This window comes from Schistocerca americana, chromosome 8 (genome assembly GCF_021461395.2).
Source record: "Schistocerca americana isolate TAMUIC-IGC-003095 chromosome 8, iqSchAmer2.1, whole genome shotgun sequence".
In the NCBI taxonomy this organism is placed as follows: Eukaryota; Metazoa; Arthropoda; class Insecta; order Orthoptera; family Acrididae; genus Schistocerca; species Schistocerca americana.
In genome coordinates, this window is record NC_060126.1 from 143,959,480 (window position 1) to 143,979,892 (window position 20,413).

At 41.0% G+C, this 20,413-nt stretch overlaps 1 protein-coding gene across 1 annotated transcript in view; it reads left to right on the plus strand.

The window, feature by feature from the left end:
• Positions 1–20,413, plus strand: part of LOC124545632 — a 602,686-nt gene that overhangs the window by 166,847 nt on the left and 415,426 nt on the right. The gene's annotated exons all lie outside the window — the stretch shown is intronic.

Consider the following 20,413-nt stretch of genomic DNA (forward strand, 5'->3'; position numbering starts at 1 on the left):
CTCTGTTACCTGTGTCTATGTGCCTGTGGTTCTGTCAGTGTGATCATATGATGTATCTGACCCCAGGAATGTGTCAATAAAGTTTCCCCTTCCTGGGACAATGAATTCACGGTGTTCTTACATCAATTTCCAGGAGTGTAGATATGGTGATATTATATAGATTATAATCTTCATCATCATCATCATCATAATGTCATTCGACACCAATTGCTGGATAAAGGCCTCTTCTACGCATTTCCATGCATTATGGTCTTCAGGTACAAGTATATGCATCCATGTTGCTCGCGCGTATTTGCTGTTGTAACCTAACCATGTCCCACTAAGTTTCCATACCCACTGTTTATCATCTCCTGGAATCCGCAAGGAACTCCCTTGTCCCATTTACACACATTCGCTTTGCTACATCTTCCACTCACCTATATTTCATTTTACTGCAGTCATAATTACGTCTCCCACTTCAGTCTGCTCCCTCATCAATGTGTTTGCTTCCATGTCATTCCTAGTACTTCCTAACCAGTGCCACCCACTGCTCACTGCGCAATCCCCACTTTTTGAATGCTTTTCATGTGTAAAGTCAGTGTGTTACTGCAGTAAATCAAAATTGATAAACAGAGTCAGCTTTACTTTTCAGATACATTGGTATCTTAGTTTTGAAAACTGTATTTAGATCACCAACAATACTTCGAACCAGTTCTATTCTTCAACTGTCCTAATACAAAAAGACTTATCAACTAGATCCATAATTTCATTTTTAATTTTCACTGTTCTGATTTCGTTATGTTGGTTATATATCATTTTAGTTCTATTTTAGTGTTAGTATAACCCATCTCCCAATCGTTTTGCAGTTGATATCAAACATAACAACTAGTCCATGACTCAATGAAAATATATCCTACCAAGAACTGCGAACACACGCACACAATGTAGCTTTATGTCCGGCGCACCTATGATGTCTCTTTGCGCTCTACATATTTTAATGGTGACTTTTTTTGGCTACACATGGTATCTCTTTTCTATTTCTAATGATAACATAATACAAAGTGTGTACAGAAAACAAATCGCACGAGGGTAAGTAAATACCATCAGTCATAGTGATGAGGGCAATTGAATTCAACTATCCGTTCGCGGTCAATATAAGCAAAAGGAAACACAGAAGAAGGTATAACCAACTCAAATTATTGTCTGCATGAATAGTGGTGCGTTTTTGTACAGTCATGACTCGCGGTACGCCAAAAAATCTGTTATTATTGCTTCTCCAAAGAGTGGATGATTGTAATACAGACTGTACAGTGTTATGCTTGAGAATTATACCTTTATTTGCCCTGTTTGTCTCGAAAGTACAATGCTGTCCCCCTCGCTAAGCTTATTTGTTGCTTGTCTGAGCAACAAGAAGACCTACGAGCATTCAGATATGAAGTAAATTTTGTACTGAAAGCTGCTCACAGTAGAATATTTCAGTGTCTTCTGTCATCAACCACATTTTCTCCTCATCTCCCTCTATTTTTCTTCTTGAAAATGAATAAAATAACGAAACTGAAATGTACTATTCCATTTGAGACTGAAAATAAAAACCAAGAAGACTTTACTCAAGAATATCATTAATAATAATCTGATTTTAAATGTAAGTGCTGCATTGCAGGAAATAATTTCGTTCATTACGAATGAAACGTATTTTACTTTCAATCAACTTTAAAATAATTGATTATTTGCAGCTGTTTGTAGTTTTATTTCATTTAATATACAGTCACTGTATCACGGTAAATCAGTAATGGATAATTATATCGATGTGATGTAAGTATTGAACGTCTTTCTCACTCACAACGGTGGTGGACCTCCTGGTTCGGGTATGCTAGAAGCTTGTATGTGTAAGTTAATGTTTGCAGAGGATGTTATGTGAAAAAGCATATCTGGAAGTAAATGACTGATGGAATGTTCGGATTAAGAGATGGCAGGATTTCAAGAGAGGGTATTGGTACTTTCATTTGAGATGGAATTGGTGCCGTAGGTTAGAGAAGCATTCACATCACTGCTGAGTAACTAAAGGCGTAGCTTCGTCCAAATGTTATCCCAATAACGATTTGGATGTTCCTCCTACATTGTGTTTGATTTTAACCGCTTTATTTTCTGTTGAAGATACACACCCATGAGCCAAAACATTACAACCCTCTGATTAGTAGCGTATTGGTCCAACTTTGGAAAGCATTGCAGCAGCGTATCTGCGTGCCGTGGATGCGACGAGTCTTTATTCGGTTTCCGGAGTTATGTGACACCAGATGTCTACGTACAATTCACACGATCTCCGTAAATTATGGGCCGACGGTTTGTCGGCGCAGAGCTGGCGCCCAATAGCTTTCCACGGGTGTTCCATCGGGCTCAGCTCAGGCAATCCGGTAGTCAATACATCAACGTGAGTACACTATCAAATGGTTCAAATGGGTCTGAGCACTATGGGACGTAACATCTGAGGTCATCAGTCCCCTAGAACTTAGAACTACTTGAACCTAAGGACATCACACTCATCCATGCCCGAGGCAGGATTCGAACCTGTGACCGTAGCGGTTGCGCGGTTCCTGACTTAAGCGCCTAGAAGTGCTCGGCCACCCCGGCTGGCAGTACACTATCAAGCCCCTCAAATTATTGAAGTTGGAAGTTGACCTTGTGACATGGGACGTTCTCGTGCTGAAAGACGCCATAGCTGGCGGGGAAAACGACAATGAAGCAGTACAAGAGGTCTGCAGTAATGTTTACGTCGTTCACAGTTGTCTCGATGCCTTCGATTACTTCCACAGATACCATGGAAGCCCAGATCGATGTCTGATGTCCCCCACAACATAGCGTCGCCGCCGCCCCCCCCCCCCCTCCCCTCAAGCGTCCAAACCGGTACGGATGCCCGCCTATCCAGCTTTACAGAGCGGGCAAGCCTGCGACTCCAAGTGTTGTGATGGTGCTTAAAAGTCCCACTCCTTGTCGCCAACTCGTCCTTTGACGTTTATCCAGCTACTTTCCAAAGATGCTCACGACAGTAGCATGAAAACAACCGACTAGCTTGTCCGTTTCCGAGATGTTCATTCCGAGGCCTCGGTCCATAACAAACTGGCCTTGGTCAGCATCTATTTTGTCTGTGGATTTCCCCATTCGCGGCCTATACTGTCGCTACAGCGATTCTCCGTTTGTCTGTGCTCTGCTTGTAAACTGTTCTTACTGTTTCACATGCTCGCAACGCCACCAGATGGCATTCAGTCTCGCAATGGACAATGGTGGTCTTGCTCTATCTACAGTTGTAAAACTACCGTTGGCTATGGTAGACTATCTTAAGTAAGCGTTGACTACGATAGTTTTCCTAGTAGCTTTGGTCAGTTAAGATCTAAATCGCGTTACCTGAACGTTATGTGTGTTGCATAGCCCTCGAGCATTAACTCATTTCGATTGCTTCGTTTGGGTACGCGGTCAGTGTGTGTTACTAGATTCCCCTAGAATGCGGAAGCAGTGAACCCTCCTAGAGAGTGAATGAGGATATATAAAGGGCCCCGTAACCTACGGAATCTTTGTGTTCTATATACTTATCCTGCTGTCTGTTGCTTAAAGATAAATAGAATTAATAGCAAAATTGAAACTGTCAATGTTTCATTCAGGTTTTATTCGAAAACTATTGATTTCTGATGTAAAACAGAGGAATGTTGAAGAAATTAAAAAAATAAAAGTTCATCATATAGTGCTAGAATAAGCAATTCCCTTAAAGGGTAAAATTAAAAGAACGCGGAAAAAAAACATGTCAAATATCGCTTGAATACTTCGTCGAGCTTATACAAAACATGATTATGTTGTTCTTAAACAACTTTCGCACTTATCAATAATAGCAGGAAACTCTTGCCTTTGATCATGGTGATGAGTGTTCAATTGCGTATAAAATAACAATAATAATTGCATAGGATTTCTTTTGTTTATGCACGTAAACTGTACTTGTATCGAAAGCAATTGTTTCTGTTACATAAAAGCTCAGAAGAGACATCAGGAGCTAATTTTTATTACTTATAAAATGCAGTTTATATTTTGTAAGGATCTGAAATGTACAATGCAATGACACTGAGCGGTATGAGGTTCTAATTGCGATCAAAACAAAAAAAACAAAGAGAAGTCATCGGCACTGAAATCCTCTCCCACATGTTCATTTATGTTCCTTTCTCTACCTATGCTACTAATACTACCGATAATCCTACAATTCTCTACGTCACTCACGTACTATACCAAAACTACGGAACCGCACTTTTGGTGCAGTGCAACTCCAGTTCTATCGGATCAGCATATGCCGATGTAGCTTAGCTCTTAAATGATAACTTTTATAGATTCTAGTTTATAGTGAATGGGGGTTAACATTATTGGTGCGGCGATAAAGCCTACTTAGCGATGCACATGATTGCAACATTTTGTTAAATATCCTTTTAGGGGAAATCAGCTTTTAATTCTGACATCCTATGTACCTCCACTTCATTTGATACAGTTCTAACGTCGATTAGGACTTTTCGTCCTCTTTCTTCAAATAATATGAGTATTTGTATGCGCACTTTGAATGTTTTCCCTTTCAAGGGGAACCAGCCCAATGTTTAGAGCCGAAATATTGCTATGATGGTTTATTATACAGGAGTTGGACAAAAAAGATGGAAACACCGATAGAAATGAAAGCCTGAACATAAATACAGATGCTATCCAAGACTGCAGGTTAATCTGTTGTATTTCACGAAGAACGGCACCTTGTGCGATGTCCTAAGGGCGTTCCAAGTGTCAGTCGTGCTCAGAACAGTGTCCTGGGTGGTTATGATGCATTATGTCGGAGCTACGTGAACTGGAGCGAGGCCAAATTGTTGGTCTCCTTATGGCGGATGCATCCGTAACCAAGTTAGCCTATGTGTGGTGTTTCAAGAGGCACCATATCGAAGATTTATAGACGAAAAGAGGAAAAACATCATCCGCTAAGTCACAATGCGTATGAAAGCGAGGGTTGAATGTTCGTGACAGATGATACTGATGGTAACTGTGACGAGAGATAAGAGGACGACAGCTGCAAAAGCCGGCCGCTGTGACCGAGCGGTTCTAGGCGCTTCAGTCCAGCACCGCGCTGCTGCTACGGTCGCAGGTTCGAATCCTGCCTCGAGCATGGATGTGTGTGATGTCCTTAGGTTATTTAGGTTTAAGTAGTTCTAAGTGTAGGGGGCTGATGACTTCAGATGTTAAGTCCCATAGTGCTTAGAGCCATTTGACAGCTGCAAAATTCACTGCAGGTTTCAATGTCGCACTTGTGAACCCTGATAGCAACAAAACAACACGAAGGGACCTCCATAAGCAGGAAATTGCAGGGCGAGGTGCAATTCCAAAACCATTCGTCATTTGTGAAAATGCCCGTTACACGAAAACATAGTGCCGCAGTCAAAATGCTGCCTCCCAAAATTCTTATCCATATTATTTACAATTTCACGCGCCTTCCTCTCATCCGAGTAAACGGCGCCTGCCTGTTTACTTTTTATTTATGTAAACGCACAGTCCTCTGCCGGCATCCGCCTATGACGGTTCTCTCAACCATGTATCAGATCCGTTTCTGGAGGACTTAATGAGAACAATGTCTGTTTATCCACTGTGGACATGGGACAGTGGCTGGTCAAGTATTTAACAATGAAATTCGCCAACAGCCGTGTAATTGAAATGTATTTCAATTACTTTGACTGACAGTTTCGACATTCCATTATGCCATTTTCAGGCCGTATATGCATCTTTCAAAAATAAACGATACTGGAATATTGGGGCCATATGTTCCTGGATGTCGTGAATTCTAAACCGGATTACAAGTGCTTCCTTCGATGACTTGACTGCGAATCCTTGCAGTTGCCATCAAATCATCGATTGCCAGTATGCCAAGATGCTTATGGGGCCCGAAGATGGCACAATGGTATTCCGGAACCGGTAGTTAAAATAAAATAACATCCCAATTTCACAACTGTTGGCGAAATTTGTCGTTAAAAAATTAAACGAACAAATCTGATTAAGCATCTTTTTCACTGTACCATTATTCATTCCAATTTTATTCTTCAGCCCTTTTGGGGCTTTTCACTACGTCCTGTCTTTTATCGCTATTACCATTTAATTTCGTTTTCAACCGTTGTCCCCTTTTTTCTGGTTTTACAGTTTTATTGTAGCTGACTTTCTTCTGTGACCATCTTCTTCAGCCCGTCTGTTTTTATCTTTTGACTCTCGTCACTATTTTTACGAATTATTACAAACATACTGGGAATGATGGAATGTCCAGTGCGCTTAGTTTTTGCCTGTAAATGATCTGAAAATACGTAAGTAACTTCACTTCTATATTTATGTTTCATTCTGTCAGTTACATCCTTCGTGTATGTCGTCATACTCTTCTCCCCAGATTCCTGCCATTCTAAAGATATTATAATTTTTGTAATGATTCTTAATTCCCTCAAGTGGTATTCTTCTTTATTTAGATGTACAGTAGAGCGTCGATTATCCGAAGTAATTGGGGGACATGGGTGTTCGGAAAACTGGTTTGTTCGGATAATCGAACTGTACATGTTTATTTGCCAAAACGAAGTACTGTACAGTAAATTTATTCATAAAAACAGGCATCTCTTTTAGTATTACAAAGTAACATACAAAGGCAATTTCAGTAGGAATATATAGTATGTGGCACAGTTTATTAAACAAAAATATACACATATTACATACGCATTTTGCATGAACAATACACAAAGTATACAAAATTAACGTTTAAAAAATCCTTTATTTTGGTCTGTCAAAGCAAGCCTACACGCTTACGAGCAACTAAGTCACGTACTTTTTTCATTACAGATATCTGTAACTGGTCACTTTCATCTTGGGCTCCAAACCATCGCAAGGCAGTATCTAAACAAGTGAACGCCACAGAAGCTGTTGGTATACTTTCATCTGCACTTTCTGGAGCACTGAATGATGAGAAGCTGGCGGCGTCGTCTTTATTAGTGACGACGTCTACAATCTCGCTGTCCTGCATGATTCGGTGTCCTGGATCTGCATCATCGATATTCATCCATTCATGAATGTCTTCTTCATCACATTCGTGACAATCTATTTCTTTTAGCATACCGAGAATTTCGGACATATCAATCTGTTCGTCATTTTCAATCATACCTTGTGAATTTTCTTCTGTGTTCAAAATTTTAATCCAGGCTTTCTTCAAATTCTCTTCCTTTACACTATTCCATGCTACGCTGATCATGTAGGACGCGTCTTTGAAGTCAATATTCTAATGATTTCTTAAGAGACTTTCTTCTCCATCCCCTTCTCTTTCTAACAATAACTTACGCAACAATTCTTTCCTCCCTTGGTTTGGGAGTGAGGGGGATGATGGACGGTAGGGTGGGAGAGTAACAGGTGCGAGCGAGTACACAGTTCGGTTAAGCGGTCGTTCGGTTGACCGACGTTCGGATAATCGACGCTCTACTGTACTTAAAGATGCAACTATAGCATTGTGAAATCGGTAATAGAATTAAAGGATAATTCAACAGCTGTTAGCGGTTTACTTTTCGACAATGCATACCTTCAGTCGCGGATGCCCATATTAGAAAGTCTGCTGTTTGTTTCCCAGTGATGATGCTGAGTTCCTGCTCACACAGCTCGCATTGTCCAGGATTGGTTTTGAGAGCATGATGATGAATCGTCGCGCCTCCCCTGTCACCACAGTCACCAGATCTCAACATTACTGACAAGGTGACAGTGAGAACTTCCTCTGATCGATTTGATCTGTATTAAAAGGCTGTGTAAGCCACAACTAGGACTTCAACGTATGTAAATAGCAAGATGAGATTCTCAACCGTTTTTCGAAAAAAATAGATTTTGTACATTTTAGGCTTGCTTACATATTTCGTACGTAGTAATCAAGAATTCCGCATCCAAACGAGTAAGCGCTTAGTTTCACAGGTGCGAGCTCTGTCTATCGAATCTTGCTTCCGGTCTGTCTTAATTTTATTCATATATAATTCTAACAGATATGCGTGGTACACCGCGAAATTGTGTGATGACTGAGCACCACTTACGAATGGAACCCACGTTTGTTTTGCAATAGACACGCTGAAAAAACTGCACATTTAAGATTCGGCTTTTAATTACAAGTGCTAAATGTTACAATAATTGTTTCCCATGTTTCTACGATCATTATCATCCTGATTCGTACAGTGCTCCATAGGTCATACATTATACTTTCCACATATGCAGACAAAATAATATGAATAAAATGACTATCCTGATTTGATTAAACGTTCTTGTGTATCTACCTTTTTCCAGTCTCGTTACGAAAATTATTTCTCTTTCGTCAGGATAAAGATTATGAAAATAAGATATGAATCATTCGATAATGACAGTTTGCACAGTCATAATAATTAGGTGGGAAGGAAAAAGTGCAGACAGGAATATTCGACCCAGACTAACACTAACCGCTTAACGCGCTTGGCTGCGCATTTCTTGAGTTTTATCGACCGTACAGTATACGCTAGAGGGCCAAAGAAAGTGGTAAACCTGCCTAATATCGTGTGGGGCCCCCGCAAGCACGCAGAAGTGCCGCAACACAACGTGGCATGATGTAATGTCTGAAGCAGTGCTGGGGGGGGGGAATTGACACGATGAATCCTGCAAGGCCATCCACAAATACGTAAAAGTAGGAGTGGGTGGCTACCTCTTCTGAACAGCTTGTTGCAAGGCATCCCAATACGCTCCATAATGCTCATGTCGGGGAGTTTGGTGGCCAGCGGAAGTGTTTAAACTCAGAAGACTGTTCCTGGAGCCACCCTGTAGCAATTCTTGATGTATAGGGTGTCGCATTTTCAGCTGGAATTGCCCGTCGAAATGCACAGTGGACATGAATGGATGCAGGTGATCAGACAAGATGCTTGCGTACCTGTCACCTGTCAGAGTCGTCTCTAGACGTAACAGATGACACATATCACTCCACCTGCACGTGTCCCACACCATTGCAGAGCCTCCAACAGCTTGAACAGTCCCCTGCTGACATGCAAGGTCCATGGATTCACGAGGTTGTCTCCATACCCGCGCACACCCCTTCGCTCGACACAATCTGAAACGAGATTCTTCCGACCAGGCAAAATGTTTCCACACATCAACAGTCCAATTTCGGTGTGGACTGGCCAAGGCGAGGCGTAAAGCTTTGCGTCATGCAGTCATCAAGGGTATACGAGTGGGCCTTCGGCTCCAAAAACCCATATAGAAGATGTTTCGCACGCTGACACTTTTTGATGGCCCAGCATTGAAATCTGCAGCAATTTGCCGAAGGGTGCACTTCTATCACGTTGAACGATTCTCTTCAGTCGTCGTTGGTCTCTTTCTTGCAGGATCTTTTTCCGGCCGCAGCTTTGTTGGAGATTTGATGTTTTACGGGATTCCTGATATTCACGATACTCTCGTGAAATGGTCATACGGGAAAATCCCATCGCTCGTTCACTAACTATAACACCACATTCAGAACTCACCTAAATCTTGAAACATGTTTAAGTCGGAATCTCGCCCCCACACACCCTGTCAATATGAATCAGATTTGTGAGGGGGAGTTCGTATCGTCTCCTCGCAAGCTTTTGTAGTCCAGTTTGGAGAGAAAGTTGCATAATCTTTATCCACTTCCAATATCTTTTACCTGACTTTGCCACTATTTTGCGGGAAGAATGTTAGAAGATTCCCTGTATTTATTCATTTCGGGACTGGTGGAAGCTATTTCGAAGGCCAACTGTTTTCCTGCACCGTACTATGTCTGATAATGTGTTATTTCTACAACGGTTCCATATTTTTGTCCACGCCTTTTGGAGTATCAGGAGTTCGAGTAATTAAGGAAATGGATGGTCTCCACAGTATAGTCCGCTTTGCAGAGATTGGACCTTCAGGGAGATGGACATCGGATGCGTGAGCGAGGCTGTGCGCTTCACACGCGGCAAGGCCGTCGGGCAGCTCACGCGTGAACACAACGGGCAGTCTCCGACCTCGTCATGCCAATAGTCTGGCGAGCCAGTAGCCTTCCGTGCGGACACGGAAGTTCGGCCAGAGCGAGGCTATGGACCGCGGCAGGGACGTGAGAACAGCAAGTAACGGAGGCGGTTCTCTGCGGCTACGTCTCGTAGAAAGACAGGTTCTGACGACGGTAGCTTCTTACGAGTTTCTCTCCGCTACAAAACTATAAAAAAATATAGTGAAAATATTGTTGAACGAATCTTTCAGAATCGACGCTCTTATGTTCCGCTTGAAAACAATAACAGTTGCAGGCAGTGTCTAGGTTGTGTTGTTCTGAAACTTCGTGGGAGACTGAATTCTTTGCCAAACCGGGATTCGAAGCCGGAATTTCGATTTTCGAAGGGAAAGCTCTTGCCCATAATTTTTTTCCAGTACGTCCGTTCAACCCCATACCGCTTCTTACGATCATCAATTCGTCTTGTTCGACGTAATCTGCCATCAAAATAATTCTTCTCATTTCTATCCCATAACTAAATTCCTTCTTTCCTAATGATCATCGGCTACTGTTCTTGACGTAATGTTATAATTTAAAGTGTAAGTACACATATAAGGTGACAATTTTTTTGTAGAAAACACAAACATATAAAAAAAGAGAACTGCTTCTTCGTTAAAATATAAATAAACTGAAAAATGCATCTAAAGGAAAAGAACTAATCTCTTTGGTCTTGAGAGAGTTTTATTTTACACTTAGATGACAAAATTCATGGGGTACTTCCTGCCGTGTCGTACCTCCTTTCGCCAGGTGTAGTGCAGCAAGTCGGCATGGTATAGATTCAACAAGACGTTGGAAATCCCCTGCAGAGAAATGGACCCGTTCTGCCTCTGTAGCCGTCCATAATTACGATAGTTTTTCCAGTGCGGTATTTTGTGCACGAACTAACCTCTCGATTACGTCCCGTAAATGTTCGATGGGATTCATGTCGGGCGATCTGGGTGACCAAGTCATTCTCTCGGACTGTCTGGAATGTTCTTCAAACCACCGCGAACAATTGTGGCCCCAGTGCCATGGCGCATTGTCATCCATAAAAATTCCATCGTTAATTGGGAACTTGAAGTCCATAAAGGTTGCAAATTGTCTCCAGTTACCCGAACATAACAATTTCCAGTCCATTATCGGTTTAATTGGACCAGAGGCCCAGTCCATTTTACGTACACATGTTCCCCTACATTATGGAGCCACCAGCAGCTTCCACAGTCCCTAACTGACGACTTGGGTCCTTGGCTTCGTGGGGTCTGCGCCAAACTCGAACCCTACCATCAGTTCTGAAATCGGGACTCTCGTGACCAGACAACGGTTTTACAGTCGTCTAGGATCCAACTGGTATGGTCACGATCCCAGGAGAAGCACTGCAGGCGATGTCGTGCTATTAGCAATGGCAATAGTGTCGATCGTCTGCCGCCATGGCCAATTAACGCCAAATTTCGTCGCACTGTCCTAACGGATACTTTCGCCGTACATCCTAAATTGATTTCTGCGGTTATTCAACACTGTTACTTGTCTGTTAGCACAGACAGTTGTACGCAAAAGCCGCTGCTGCCGGTGGTAAAGTAAAGGCCGTCCGCCACTGCATTGTTCTTGGTAAAAGGTAATACCCGACATTTTGTATTCTCAGAACAATCTTGACGCTGTGAACCGTAGAATATTGAGTTCTCTTACGATTTCCGAAACGTAATTGCCATGCGTCTGGTAGTTCGAGCGGCCATAATCTCGTCGTAAATATTTTCACACGAGTCATCTTAGTACAAATGACAGTTCCGCCAATGCACTGCCCTTTTATATCTTGTTTACGCGCTACTACCGCCATCCGTGTATGTGCATGTCGCTGTCCTACAACTTTTGTTACCTTAGTATAGCAACATTTCTTTAATTGTGAAATAACTTCCAAGCACCTCTGACATGCTGCGTTGCAATTTCTAAATTCTCTTATTCTCTATTACTCAAGTCATAAGAAATTAACAAAACTCTCCAAATATTTTACGCATTCAGTTATGGTGAAGTGGACAAAGTTTCCCATCAGCACTTGGTTTCGTTGAAGATTCTGTCTTACCTCTGTTCTTATCACTTCTGTTATCTTGAGTCTCCTCTATTCATTGAAGCAAGTTTAATTTTTGTTCACAGGCGAATGCGTTCGTATTTTGGCATATATAAATGTGTGCATATTGTCTTTCTCGCCATGCAATGAACAGTTGCTAGCTCCATGTAATATAATTAATCATTTCATTGGTGCTATTGTTTCGTTCACTAACTGATGTTAGGCTGCACATTATAACAGTTAACTGTTTGTTGAATGTATTTGCCCATATTGCTATCCAGTTTCTGTTGGTATATTCACTTTGCATCCTGGTCACTTAGAAGGATACGGATTAGATTAGATTAATACTAGTTCCATGGATCATGAATACGATATTTCGTAATGATGTGGAACGAGTCGAATTTTCCAATACATGACATAATTAGGTTAATTTAACAACATACTTAAGTTAATATAACTACTTTTTTGTGTTTTTTTATTTTTATTTTTTTAATATTTTTTTTCTTAATTTATATCTAAAAATTCCTGCGTACTCGTGTATGACAGCATTATCAGCACCTGACAGTTTGAAAGAGGCCTCATTGTGAGCCTCCATTTGGACAGCTGGTAGGATCGTGCAGTTCCAGATTTGTGGGGCATTTGGATATGACAGTCGCTCTGTATTGGACTGTATGGCAAAGTGAGGCAGGCATACTTGTCAAGGTTCCAGTCGACCACGTTGGGCCACCATATGGGAGGATCTACGTATTCTGCACAAACACGTCGTAACCATTTCATATCTGCACCTACCATACGAGAACAATTAATGGACTGCCTGTAACATTCTGTGTCATCCCACAACATTGCTTGTAGACTAACAACAGCCAGACTAGGGAACACAAACGACTGCATCTCTGCTACACTACCCACAGAACGACCTGGTCTCTTGCTGTATGGGCTCAATTTCTCTTCTTGGCGTCGGTCATTTCTACATACAGTAGCCCAACAACTCGCAACTCTGCCGTAAGCCGTTTGCAGTCTCCATCCGAGGCATTTTGTGCGAATTTGCAGGCAAAGCTTCTCGTACTCCACAAAGGTGTTGCCTCAATCACTGCTGCCTACAGACTGTGCGGCTTACTTCCCGTGCTTGCTCTAGGTAGTGCACCAATTCGCCCTTGCCACCTTTTCCACTCCCCAGAGCCACTTCCGTTTTAAACGAAAGCACACTGGCTTTTACATAACACCTATTTCTTATATTGTTGCTAAGCGTGACCATTTCTTAAATTGTCAAATTTACATTAACATGAACAATTTATACACACAAATATTTTTAAATACGAAAGGTCATTAAAAAATTATTTAACGTAATAAACAATTATTATAGTATTTTACTTACATTACTGACATACAATGCAAAGAACTTCAGTCTCAAGTACAGTACACTTTACATATACAGAAAATTCAATAGCAATGTGCGAAAATTTTAAAACAAAAAAAAATTAAATTAACCATAAAAAATATTGTTATATACTCAGACGGTACAATCGTACGTCACAGACATCCTGCGTCCAGATGTGTTACCTTTCGACCGGCCGCAGTGGACATGCGGTTCTAGGCGCTACCGTCTGGAACCGCGCGACCGCTACGGTCGCTGGTTCGAATCCTGCCTCGGGCATGGATGTGTGTGATGTCCTTAGGTTAGTTAGTTTTAAGTAGTTCTAAGTTCTAGGGGACTGATGACTGAAGAAGTCCCATAGTGCTCAGAGCCATTTGTTACCTCTCATGCAACAGTATCATGGTGACTTTTCCTTTTTTTTTTTTTTTTTTGTGGACCAGCTCATATGCTAACTCTCCAAGGTATGTAGGATACGTCTTTATGACATCCTTCCCAGTCCAAATAGTGCATATATCCAGACTAGAAGAGGTGCAACGTCATACTGATAAATGAGCTCAAGCGGCCAAGTTCTTTGTAAATCTTACTATTTTGCAACAACTGAAATAACATCAATATGCCCCCAATCCGTTAAGTTTCATTTCGTTTCCTCTTCTCCTTCTGGGTGCTTCACTATTTTTTCAGGCAGTGTACCCACGAGTGGATTAAGGCTTTGTGGTAGCATGTGTACCAAAAAAGCAGTTGTTAGAGCAGTCGGTGCCACTTTTACTTCCTTACTCGATCTATACAAAAGTACGGCGTCATATCACCTTATAACATCTCAGTCATAATCCTCCTTCACTCTGCCGAAAATATGAAGTTTACATTTTAACTCTGATGATATTAACTGCCAAATAAGTCACCCTACTGCAGAATTCATCCAATTTGGGATTGGTTTCGGTGTAGGTAATGTATATTTTAGCCGAAATATGGATATTACCCAACCTTTACTTTTTGGAGCAATGAATGGTCTCTGCGTTTTCCCCTCTGACAACTCCCAACATCTTTCTCCAGTTAACTGCAGACATTTTATGAGGTTATTGTACATGCCTGTGCCCAGTATTTTTGGGCATCTGTCTCCAGAAATTCATGATTTTGGCTCGTCTTTTACCCTTCCCTAAAATAAGAATCTTGGTCTGTGGATATTAATTAAGCACCTGATGCTGCGGTGACACTGCAGAGTATTTTCGTAACTTTCGTCAGATTCTGTTTCGCACGAGCTAGTTATTAATTAATTTGGAATTGTATATGCTTCACCATTGATTGTAGATTTTGTTAGTATCTTCTTAAAACTAAAAGGAAGTGAGCATACAACTTTCACTGTTCACATCATGTCATTGGTTAAAATTACTTTTAACTTCTCACAATTATTTCACTGCTCATTCCAGTTTACGTTGAGACCGATTTTTCGTAGATATTCATTGATACTTTCACGATTTATTTTCTAGCTAAATGTTTGGAGTTCAACAGCACAGTTTTCTCTCGTCGTTTATTGTACAATAGAAACTTTTTGAGAATCAACTGTATTGTATTCTCAAAAATGGTTCAAATGGCGCTGAGTACTATGGAACTTAACTTCTCAGGTCATCAGTCCCCTAGAACTTAGAACTACTTAAACCTAATTAACCTAAGGACATCACACACATCCGTGCCCGACGCAGGAGTCGAACCTGCGACCGTAGCGGTTCCAGAATGTAGCGCCTAGAACCGCTAGGGACTCGGGCCGGCATTGTATTCTCCACAGCAAATTACGCACAAAACACAAGTCTTTCTATTGTGATTAACGGTAACTTGTTCATTGCTGGATACGGTTTGGCAGTTGGACATTAACCGTTCCATTTTATATCATTATGTCATGTGATACAGTTAAAATACAACGTTTTTCTTTTTAAACACCGTACAGTAATTAAAATACTCCTATGCAGGCGAATCCGGCGGCGTCTTCTTCTGCAGGTCGGCTGTCTGTTGCTACAGGGTGAAAGTTATTGAACTATGTGAAATAACATCGTCATAACTTCTGAATGATTTGCGTTAGGACTTTCAAACTGCATGGTTGGCCGCAAGCCATGCTGGAAATTAATAAGCGCTGTATGGTTTGATTTAGCGACGAACCCCACTTTCACTTGGGTGGGTTCGTCAATAAGCAAAATTGTCGCATTTGGGGCCTGAGAATCCGCATTTAGCGATCGAGAAGTCTCTTCACCCTCAAAGGGTGATTGTGTGATGTGCAATGTCCAGTCACGGAATAATAGGTGCGATATTCCTACCGAACGGTACGTGAAGGTTCTGGAAGATGGTTGCATCCCCATTATCCAAAGCTACCCTGGTTTCGGCAAGATGTGGTTCATGCAAGACGGAGCTCGACCCCATCGAAGCAGAAGAGTGTTTGAGCCCTGGAGGAGCACTTTGGGGACCCCATTCTGGCTGTGGACTACCCAGAGGCCACTGGCATGGGCCTCGATTGGCTGCCATATTCTTCGGATCTGAATATATGACTCCTTTTTGTTGGCTATATTAAAGACAAGGTGTACAGAAATAACACCAAAACCATTGCTGAGCTGAAAACAGCCATTCAGGAGGTCATCCATGTTCCGACACTTCAGCGGCTCATTGAGAATTCCGTTATTCGTTTGTGCCAGATGATCGCCAATGATGGCTGGCATATCGAACATGTCATAACCTAAATCTGAATATTTGTAGAAATGTTTACATGTTGAATAAAGTGTGTGCACGCCGTAGTTTGTAAGTAATTTAGGTTTTTTTCATATAGTTCAATAATTGTCACCCTGTAGGGTTTTCTTGACCGGCGCTGTCAGACTAGGTACGATGGAAGTGTGCGAGACTGGTCTCATCTGCCCTCACTCGGTGCCATGAAACAGAAAACACAAACACAGTTACACAGTTTAATCGACTACTTCGATGGTAATACATTAATAACTGGTTCTAGTTTATGGTGACTTCAATCTACCCTCGATATGTTGGCGAAAATACATATTCAAAAACGGTGTTAGGTATAAAAAATCGTCAGAAATTGTACTAAATGTTTTCTCTCAGTACTATTTTGAGCAATTCTAAGTGTAAATGGTTGCGAAAACATAATGTACGTCTTAGCAACAAATAATCCGAAGCAAGTACGGAGCATCATGACAAATACAGAGATTACAAAAGGTTGCTGTAGCGACACTGAGTATCTTAACAGCCAAACCTGCCAAAAATAAGCGGAAAATATATTTACTTAAAAAAAAGGATAAAAATTCGTTGAGTATTTTCTATAAGAGAGTCTCCATTCTTTCTGAACTACGCAAGTGTAGACCAGATGTGGCTTAAATTCGAAAATGTAGTATCGATAGTAACTGAGAGATTTGTATCAAATTGATGAGAGACAGAGCTGATCTCTCACGGTATACAAAACAGGTGAGAACACTTTTGCAAAAAGCAAAAGTGAAAGTGAAATTCATTGATAGTTTCCACAAAGAAATTCTGTCTCGAAATCTGGCACAAAACTCAAAGAGATTCTGGTTATATTTAAAGTACACCAGCAGCAAGACGTAATCAATACATTCTCTGCGCGACAGCGTTGGTAATGTTGCTGACGACGGTGCCACTAAAGCGGAGTTACTAAATACAGTTTCCCGAAATTTCTTCACCAAATAAGACGAAGTGAATATTCCATAATTCGAATCAAAACTCATCAAACGTAGCTTAAAAAATATATATTCTCAATGTAGCGAAGAAGCATGAATCAATAAAGGCAAGTCTCCTATGCAGATTGCATACCAGTTAGGGTTCAGAGTACGATGAGGCAATAGCTTCACACTTAGCAATCGTATACAAACGCTCGCTTGACGAAAGATATCACCTTAGGTTTTTCTTTTTAGAGGAGATAAAATTAAAATTCTTAAAGTCAAATCATGTAATTAGCATACATAACGCCACTTAATGAACTTCGACCCCTACATATAATCCCCACATAAAACATTTCCAGTTGAAGTTTTCATTCCTAACAACTTCGTCAAGATATAGGTTAATTGAGGACCTCAGCTGTCAACACTCGGAAGAAACAGCCGATGAGGGAAAGAGTTACTGCATTTATAACTTGGCAAGTTATATGCTTTACTGACACTGGCTGATAGATCCGCGATAAACCGAGAATGGCAGCTCTTTCACAAATTTCAGATTCTCACCAATGGTAACTTTGTCCTGATGCGTTTCAGGGACGATTTGTATAAATCCGAGAATGATGTCGATAACTATGATTCATATACAGATCCTGAATATGTTCCTGAACACAAATGCGTTTCAAAAGTAGTTGCTAATCAGGTAAGCGTAAACAACTGTGTAAACAATTGTTTAAACAAATGAACAATGTTATGGTGTGTCGGAGGCCACTGTTTACGTGAAGTTACATGACAGTGTGATGGCAGAAATGTTGAGGGACAGCCTTAACATTAATTTTGTACTGGCAATGAAATTAATTTTAGATTACCATAAATCTTAGATTATTTCTGAGGTTTTTAGACTTCATTATCGCTAAACTTGTAATGCTAATCTTAGTATCATAAACTGAAAAAATTCGGGGTTTTTAAACTCGAATTTGAGAGGTGTTACAGCAATGTTTCGTTAACTCGTCCAGGAAGTAAACAGTTGTAATTCAATGCTTTCCTAGTAAAGTTTACGCAGTTTGCAAGTAAACAATGTTAAGTACTCATTTTTAAGAATTTTGGACAGAATTTAAGTTTTTTGAAAACATCTCGTTACTTTAGTAATAGTTGAAAATAATGACTTGTCTGAAAAACGAAACATAGTGGATGCACAGGAGATAGGTAAAATAATGTGAACACCTATAGTTACTTGGGAATGGTTTATTAATAATTTATTATAATTATTTGCCCGTAATACAGCTGCGATTCTTCTTGGAATACTTGGTTATAATGATTGTCTAGTCTCCAGTGGAATGTTACGCCACTCTTCGATCACAACGTCTTCTAACTCCTGTAGTGACTAGGGGGCGGAAATCTGCTCCGGTATCTCCGCTCCAATGACACCCACAAGGGGTCGATAATGTTCAAGTCCAAGGGCTCTACTAGCCAGGGAAGACGCTGCAGTTCAGTTGCACGCTCCTCGTACCACGATTGTACTGTCCTGGTTGTAGGAATTGGTGCATTATCGTCCTGAAATGAGGCGTCATTGTTGGGGAACAACATTCGAATCTTGGGGTGCACCTGACCACCTAGAATGTTCAGGTAATCGTTGGCTGTAACACGGCCTTTAAGCGTAATGATAGAACCAGAAGAATACCATGGGCTGCCCACACCATCACACTTCCATCTCCATGCTTAACCGATCGAATCAAGCAATCAGGAGTGAAACCCGACCCGATGTTGGAAATACGGAAAACGTTGACTCGTCGGACCATATGACGTGTTTCCACTGATTAGCCGTCCAAAATTTATGCTCCTGGTAGCAAATTCCACACTTCTTTGCGTTGGCTGTCGTCACTAATGGTTTCGGTATAGCAGCTAGTCCATGAATATTCGCTTTATAGAGTTCTCGGCGGACAGTGTCGAGAGATATAGGGTCTCGAAAATGGCTATTGAGCTCTGCAGTCACTTTAGTAGTTTTGTGTTGTTTTGACACAGTTCGTGTTAGCATACGACGATCTCTGTCATTTAGTTTTGATTTGCGCCCACTATTAAGTTTACGCGATGATGTATTTCCATGTGTTGTGTAGGTTGTCATGACTGTTGCTCTTGAAACATTCAATAAGTTGGCTGTCTTGGTTACTGATGTTCCAGCTAATCTGGGCCCCACAATCTGCCCTCTTTGGAACTCTGTTAGGTCTTTCACTGCACGCCTACCTCTGCCTTTGAATGCAAAACGAAGTGTGCACTACTCGTAAACAACCTGCACTGATGCCTAGTACTGAACACGCACAGCCCACCTGCGTTGTTGACCGTCAAACACAACCATCCCATTGCTACCACTGTTCACGTTATTTTGCATATCCCCTGTACTAGATATATTTTACGGGATTTTATTAAAACTTTTTTACTAAATTTCTAAAGAACTGCATACTGTAGACTGTGTTTATCAAAGCAGAAAGAAAGATTTCGTTTGTCTGTCCACAATTTAGTATGGAAATTCTTAAACAGTTTATTTAACATTACTTTCATAATTATTTCCATTATCGCACTTTTTTTTCGTTTGATTTATTTTATTTAAATATGCATGCTACGATGTATTGTATGACGTGATAGCGTAGTATATGTACGAAAGAGCTATACAGAGAATTTAAATGCAAACTTTGGAGCCACACCACACACACACACACACACACACACACACACACACACACACACAAACGCGCGCCGAACATTCTGAATTTTGTGAGCAGAAAACTGATCGGTAATCAGTACCATTAACAAAGAATTACGACGCAATGAATAGTGATGTTACATACCACACCTGCAGCGACAATCAACACGCACGTATTTCTAAACGACGCTCTGAAAATAGTTTTAGTTGTACTTTACATCACAGAGGCTGAACCCTCCCATGTCCCCTACCAAATTACTTAAATTTCAAGTTTCTCTTTTTACCGCAACACCTCCGCAGCAAACATTTTGATGTACTGATTTTCACACTTTTTCTAGGCGAATACTTCAGTGTTGTTCCGAAATGGGGCACAGCCTTTGTCCCTCACCAGCTAATTTCAGACCATTCAACTAGAGTGGCGATGGCGATCGATTATATCCGAGTCTCTGGTAGTAACGGAAAAGTCTCCACATTGACTGAATTTCTGCTTCTTTTACAGGTCCCAGCAACGAATTGACTTGTTTGATTAAAATTTCTAAGCACCTTTTACAAGGTGTGGGAAAGTAACGGAACTTCAGTTAGCGGCGGGAAACTGCAAGATTGG